Source organism: Muntiacus reevesi, chromosome 8 (assembly GCF_963930625.1).
Source record: "Muntiacus reevesi chromosome 8, mMunRee1.1, whole genome shotgun sequence".
Classification (NCBI taxonomy): domain Eukaryota; kingdom Metazoa; phylum Chordata; class Mammalia; order Artiodactyla; family Cervidae; genus Muntiacus; species Muntiacus reevesi.
This window is the reverse complement of record NC_089256.1, coordinates 32,194,393-32,200,612: the sequence shown is the minus strand read 5'-3', so window position 1 is coordinate 32,200,612 and position 6,220 is coordinate 32,194,393. Positions and strand designations below refer to the sequence as shown.

The window sequence follows — 6,220 nt, the reverse complement described above, 5'->3', positions numbered from 1 at the left end:
GTTTGGACGGTGTTTGCGTGGGTCCAGGTGTTCCTTCTGGACCCAGTTTGTTGGATTCTTGCATCTCTGTTGTATCTGGGGTTTCTATAACTTCACCTATTTTCTTTCCCACATGTGATTGTTATGGTTCTTGGCCTGGCACAAAGCTGCCCTCTGTGGCACATGAGTTGTTGCCCCAGAAACCTCACCATGGGCACACGAATTGCTTTTGGGCCACGCCGTGCAGGTTACCAGATCTCTGTTCCCCTGACCAGGGATCGAACCTGGGCCCTCAGTAATGAAAGCCCAAAATCCTGGGAATTTTCACCAGGAAATTCCCAGACATGGGCCCTTTTAAAGCAGAACAGAATTCCCCAAGGGAAGAATCCCCGTCCCCAAGAAAATGTACTAGTTTTAGAGACAAGGGAGGAAAAAAAAATCATAAAATTTTGCTTGGGATCCTGAATATAAAATTCCTCCCTAGTGTCCTCTCTTTCCCATTAAGGAAGAGTGTTTGGGGAAAGATGGACTTGGGCAGGAGGAGGGGAAGGGTGACCAGATCGTTTCCACCAGCGCAGTCTCTGGAGCTCCTGCACAGCTTCCGGTCAGCACCGCGGCCCGAACACTCAGACTGACATCTTGGGTGGATGTTGAGAGGGCCCCGGCCTGGGGGGGTGGCTTCAGACAGAGCTGCAGACTCAACACTCCCTGTCCCTCCTTACCTCACCCTGGTGCTGGGGGTCTCGGTGGGCAGAGACCAAAGATCCGGGCATTTGGTGATAGTTTCAAGAAAACTACAACCCAGGGTGTGCTTAAGATTTTTTTTTTTTAATCACCTTTTGCAATCAAAGGATTACAAATAGAAATCATTTCTTAAAAATACAAGAATCACTACTGGCAGAGCTATCAGCACTCTTTCCCTCTCACCTCCAAACAATGACGTTATGGACCATGAGCTGTAGCAGTCTCTGAAGCAACTATAACCCCCTTCTTCTCTCCCTGGACTGCTCTGGGCTGTCCTGAGCCCCTGTCCCACCCTAGGCTGTGCCTCTGGGCCCTCAAACCCTCCCACTGGGCCCCTCGGAGCTCACGCTCCACCATCAGCGCCTCACCTCTTCTCTGACCTTCCCCGCAGCTTCTTGCCCCAACTCTGGACCCGGGTATGCCCTGAAGGCTTCATCTCCACTTCAGCCCCACCAAGTGGATCTGTTCTCATGATTGCCCTCCCTGTCTCCCATCACCACTTTCAAGCCATTTTCCATCCTTCCATGTGCCAAAGTCCCAGCTCCCTTGAAGTTCATGCTTTCAAACTGGAGCATCCCAGCCCATCTTGGGTCCTGTCATCTAACAATCCCGAAGTGATCTCCTCTGACCTGTGTAAGTTTCTAGTTTCTAGCCCCTGAATCCCTCTCTCTTTCTGGCTCTGTGATCACAGTTTCAGGGCCGCTCCAGAGGACTTGCCCCATCCTTGGCATTGCCACTCTTTGACTCCTTCCTCTCCTTTGCACTTTTCCTCTGATGCATCCCCACTTCCAGCCGCCCTTCCCCGCCCCCTCTCCGCCCCTTAGTCATCCTCCAGACCTTGACACCACTGATGAAAACACCACTCAAAACACTTGCAGCTCACTTCCTCAGATGGCCCGTCCTCACCCAGCCCTGCTTCCCCGAGGAGACGTTGGGTTCCAAAGCCTCTGTTTCCATGTTCATCAGCGCCCTCAGGTCCCCGTGTCCCTCCTCCCCCCGAATTGCATCCTCTGATCCACCATGACCCTCTTGGCCTGCCAGCCTCCCCCCACCGCCTGTCCCCATCTCTCCCCGCCTTGTGCTCACCTGGTTAAACCCCAGCTCAGGTCGAATCCACCCAACCAGCCACTCCACACCTCTCCCCAAGTAACAGACCACCGCTGGAGCAGAACACACAGCCGTGCCACTGGTCTCACCCTCAGTTCATGATGCCCACGAGTCTTAGGGGGCCTCATCAGGACGGCCGTGGCAGGCTCTGCCACTCCTGAACACAGGCTTTCTTCCTGCCCTCAAACTGCCCGTGTCCCCTCCTCCGGCTTCACTCCCAGATGACGATCTTGTCTGAGATTTTACCGAGAAAATAGAAAACAGTCAGAAATTCTCTCCCATCGTCCTGGCCCCACCTCTCACTTCCCCTGCGTGCATTCCCAAACCCCCAGCTTTCCCTCTTGCTGAAATGAAGTATCTTTGCTCCAGTCTGGAACCAACACCTCCCTCTTGCCTTCTCCAACCTCTGGAACCAGGGTGGGGCAGAAGAGGGTGTATCTAGGGCCCCCAGGAGTATACCCCCACATTTCCAGCCCTCGGGGCCCCGCTTGTTTCATTCCAGCCCTGGCCTGTCTCTAGGTCTTCCAAAGCCATCCCCCAACCTCTTTTCGTATCTTTTCCCCAGACAAGCTCCCACCTCCTCTTTAACATTCCACCACAATTACGGTGAAGTCATAGGGTCATTCTTCATTCTATGTCTACCCACCTTACGGGAACATAAGCTCCCCGAGGGCAGGGGACAGATCTAGCACCTTCACTGCTCTAACACCTCTCTGTGCCTCAGTTTGCCTGTCTGTAGAATGGGGATAATAATGCACCCAGTAAACGTGGGGTTTTATACTAGTCTCCCCATCATCCAGTAAGTTCTCAGCCCATAGGAAGTACTTCATCAGTAACTGTGGAAGAAGGCAGGAATAATTCCAGGACTGATGTATGGATGAAAATTCAGCAGGGTTGGGGGCTTTTCGAAATGTGGTAGACTGTGGAAGGTGGCCATGAAGTGCTGAAGGCAGGGACTCCAGGAGGCCCCACAGCAGCTAATGGCCACCAGCACTCATCATCAACTCTTGGGCCCCATTCCCTGCTCCTCACATGTTTGCAAACACAACCACCAGAAAAATCCTGAGATGTGGGCTTTGGTCAGGCTTCCCTGCTGGCTCAGAGGGTAAAGAACCTGCCTGTCCTGCGGGAGGCCCGGGTTAGATCCCTGGGTTGGGAAGAGCTCCAGGTTCGATCCCTGCCCCTGGAGCAGGGCATGGGACTTTGGTTTAGCTGCATGGGATGGTCTCAGAGTCCCCAGGCCTTTGCCACAAGGCACTGAGAAGTACCCAGATGGCTACAAAGCCGGGAGAGGGGAACAGCCACGAGCTCCTAGCACCCTGCAGCCGCTGGCTGCGTACCAACCTGGCATCCGCGTGGCCCAGCTCCAGATCATCACTCCTGGCCCCTTTCCTCAGCTCCCCAAGGGAGACCCGAGCTGCTGTCTGTCTTTTAGCAAAACATGTTGGAAAGAGAAACCTCTTTAAATATTTATTTTGAAGTAGAAATTGGTAGAGACACATAGGCTCCTTCTAAGCCTCTGTATTTTTCTGAAAGGGTATTCCTGGGTCAAGAGGATAGCATCTTTTTTTTGGGAGCAATTCTTGAATAACTTGATTTCCAGTTGCAGAAATGTCTCTGTTTTGGTCAGAAATTCAGTGCTGGCTTTTTAACAGGACGTTGAAAATCCACGTTGACAGCAGCGGCTCCTGCCTGCCTTGTACCCCTGTGGGTACACTGGCCGTTATTTGCCCAAGTCTGGCCGGGTTTAAGACGTTGCTGTTGGGCATTCCGTTCTGTGATGGGTAGAAGGCACAGTGAGGTGAAGCAGAGCGGGCACGCGGGGCCTTGCCCGCTCCATAGCTGTGAAGTCTCAGGGAGCCGCTGCCCCTCTCTGAGCCTCAGCGTTCTCATCCATACAGTGGGGAGAATCCTGCCTTCTTCACACCGTAGGGTGAAGCGTTACGCTGAGGTCAGTTATGTGAGCCCTGACACAGCAGGCAGTCTGGGGTGGGGTGACAGCAGGAAATGCCGGGAAGGCGTCCCATGTGCAGGCTCCACCTGGGGGCAGAGGGAGCTTGAGGGGCTGCGTGCCACCCAGGGCACCAGACCCCTCCCTACATACCCAGGCCCCTCCTGCTGGGGCTTCCGAGGAGCTTCACTTACTAGAGAGTTTCTGAGGATAAGAACAGGTCTGCTGAGGGATGCCTGCCCCATAAGGTGGAACAGAAGCTGTATCCAGTTTATTGTGGTAACTCAAACCTGAGTCAGCTAAAAACTGTGGTTAACTCAGTGGGTCGCGGGGTGGGGCCCACCAGGGTTCTTTCCCTCTTCTTCAGCAAAAGAGGCTGCCAGGTCACAGCTGAGCAAGTCTTCAGGGCCACTCTTTGCTATGAGGAATAAACCATCCATTGTACTTCAGCCACCAACCATGGCCAACAGCAGCACCAGCACCTTCACCAGGACTCATTTCTACACACCATCATGCCAGCGCCCACCCACAGTTACCATGTCCTCCCCCACTTTTGTCATCTCACTTGCTCTCCCTTCCATCACCCCCACCACCATCACCTCCACCACCATCACCCCCACCACCATCACCACCCCCACTGCCATCACCTCCACCACCATCATCACCCCTACCACCATCACCACCACCACCATCACCTCCACCACCATCACCCCCACCACCATCACCTCCACCACCATCATCACCACCACCACCACCTCCACCACCATCACCTCCACCACCACCATCATCACCCCCACCGCCATCACCCCCACCACCATCACCTCCACCACCACCATCACCTCCACCACCACCGTCATCACCCCCACCACCATCATCATCCCCACCGCCATCACCTCCACCACCGTCACCTCCACCACCATCACCCCCACCACCATCACCACCCCTACCGCCATCATCACCCCCACCGCCATCACCTCCATCACCATCATCACCCCCATCACCATCACCCCCACCACCATCACCTCCACCACCACCATCACCCCCACCACCATCACCTCCACCACCACCATCACCTCCACCACAACCATCACCTCCATCACCATCCGCATCTCCACCAATATCATCATTCTACCTGCAGCACCAAATCACCATCATGCCTTCCATCTCCCCCACCTCCACCACCATCACCACCTCCATACACAGCTCATCATCATCATCACCACCAGTTCCACTGTCACACCACCCTCACCATCAATATTACCACCATCAACACCCACCCCCCACCACCACTATTAACATCAATGTCCTCACTAAGAACATCAGCGTTCCCACCTCCATTGCACAAACCATCACCACGACTGTTTCCAGTCTACTATCACCAGTGTCCTGCCCCATAAATTCAGACTTCTCAGTTTGAAAAACAGGATATTGGTCTAGACCCATTGGCCCCAAACCCTAAAATAAAGCTGAAAGGGAGAGGATTAGTAGACCTGCTTTGACCCTAAAAGGGGAGAAAGGAAAAGGAGTGGTAGTTTTGCCTTTTTGAGGCCCGGGGCCTAAGGATCTACTCACACATGGTGATGAGCAGCATGTACATTTGGAAAGAAAACAGTAGCTGGCCTTTGGGGTCAGGACTCTAGGATCTGGGGAGTCCTTCTGAAAAAAAGAGTGATCAAGACCATCCCCAAGAAAAAGAAATGCGAAAAGGCAAACTGGCTGCCTGAGGAGGCCTTACAAATAGCTGAGAAAAGAAAAGAAGCTAAAGGCAAAGGAGAAAAGGGAAGACATACATTTGAATGCAGAGTTCCAAAGAATAGCAAGGAGAGACAAGAAAGCCTTCCTCAGTGATCAATGCAAAGAAATAGAGGGAAAAAATTGAATGGGAAAGACTGGAGATCTCTTCAAGAAAATTAGAGATACCAAGGGAACATTTCATGCAAAGATGGGCTCAATAAAGGACAGGAACAGTATGGACCTAACAGAAGCGGTGGCAAGAATACACAGAAAAACTGTACAAAAAAGATCTTAATGACCCAGATAACCATGATGGTGGGATCACTCACCTAGAGCCAGACATCCTGGAATGTAAAGTCAAGTGGGCCTTAGGAAGCATAACTACAAACAAAGCTAGTGGATGTGATGGAGTTCCAGCTGAACTATTTCAAATCCCAAAAGATGATGTTGTGAAAGTTCTGCACTCAATATGCCAGCAAATTTGGAAAACTCAGCAGTGGTCACAGGACTGGAAAAGGTCAGTTTTCATTCCAATCCCAAAGAAATGCAATGCCAAAGAATGTTCAAACTCCTTCACAATTACACTCATCTCACATGTTAGCAAAGTAATGCTCAAAATTCTCCAAGCCAGGCTTCAGCAGTACTTGAACCAATTAAAGAGGCTCTGTTTAAAACATATTAAGGTAAACAGGCTGAGAGGGAGTA

The 6,220-nt window shown here is 52.2% G+C and overlaps 1 long non-coding RNA gene across 2 annotated transcripts; it reads right to left on the bottom strand.

Moving 5' to 3' along the window:
* Window positions 1-1,965: 1,965 nt before the first annotated feature.
* Window positions 1,966-5,926, bottom strand: LOC136173659 (uncharacterized). Of its 2 annotated transcripts, XR_010664258.1 has the most exons (4): window positions 5,845-5,926; window positions 3,976-4,199; window positions 3,175-3,870; window positions 1,966-2,064 (listed from the first exon to the last, which is right to left on the bottom strand). It is a non-coding gene; the product is annotated as an uncharacterized lncRNA (long non-coding RNA). The 2 variants fall into 2 exon arrangements; XR_010664257.1 differs by having other exon boundaries at window positions 3,175-4,199.
* Between the last annotated feature and the right edge of the window lie 294 nt (window positions 5,927-6,220).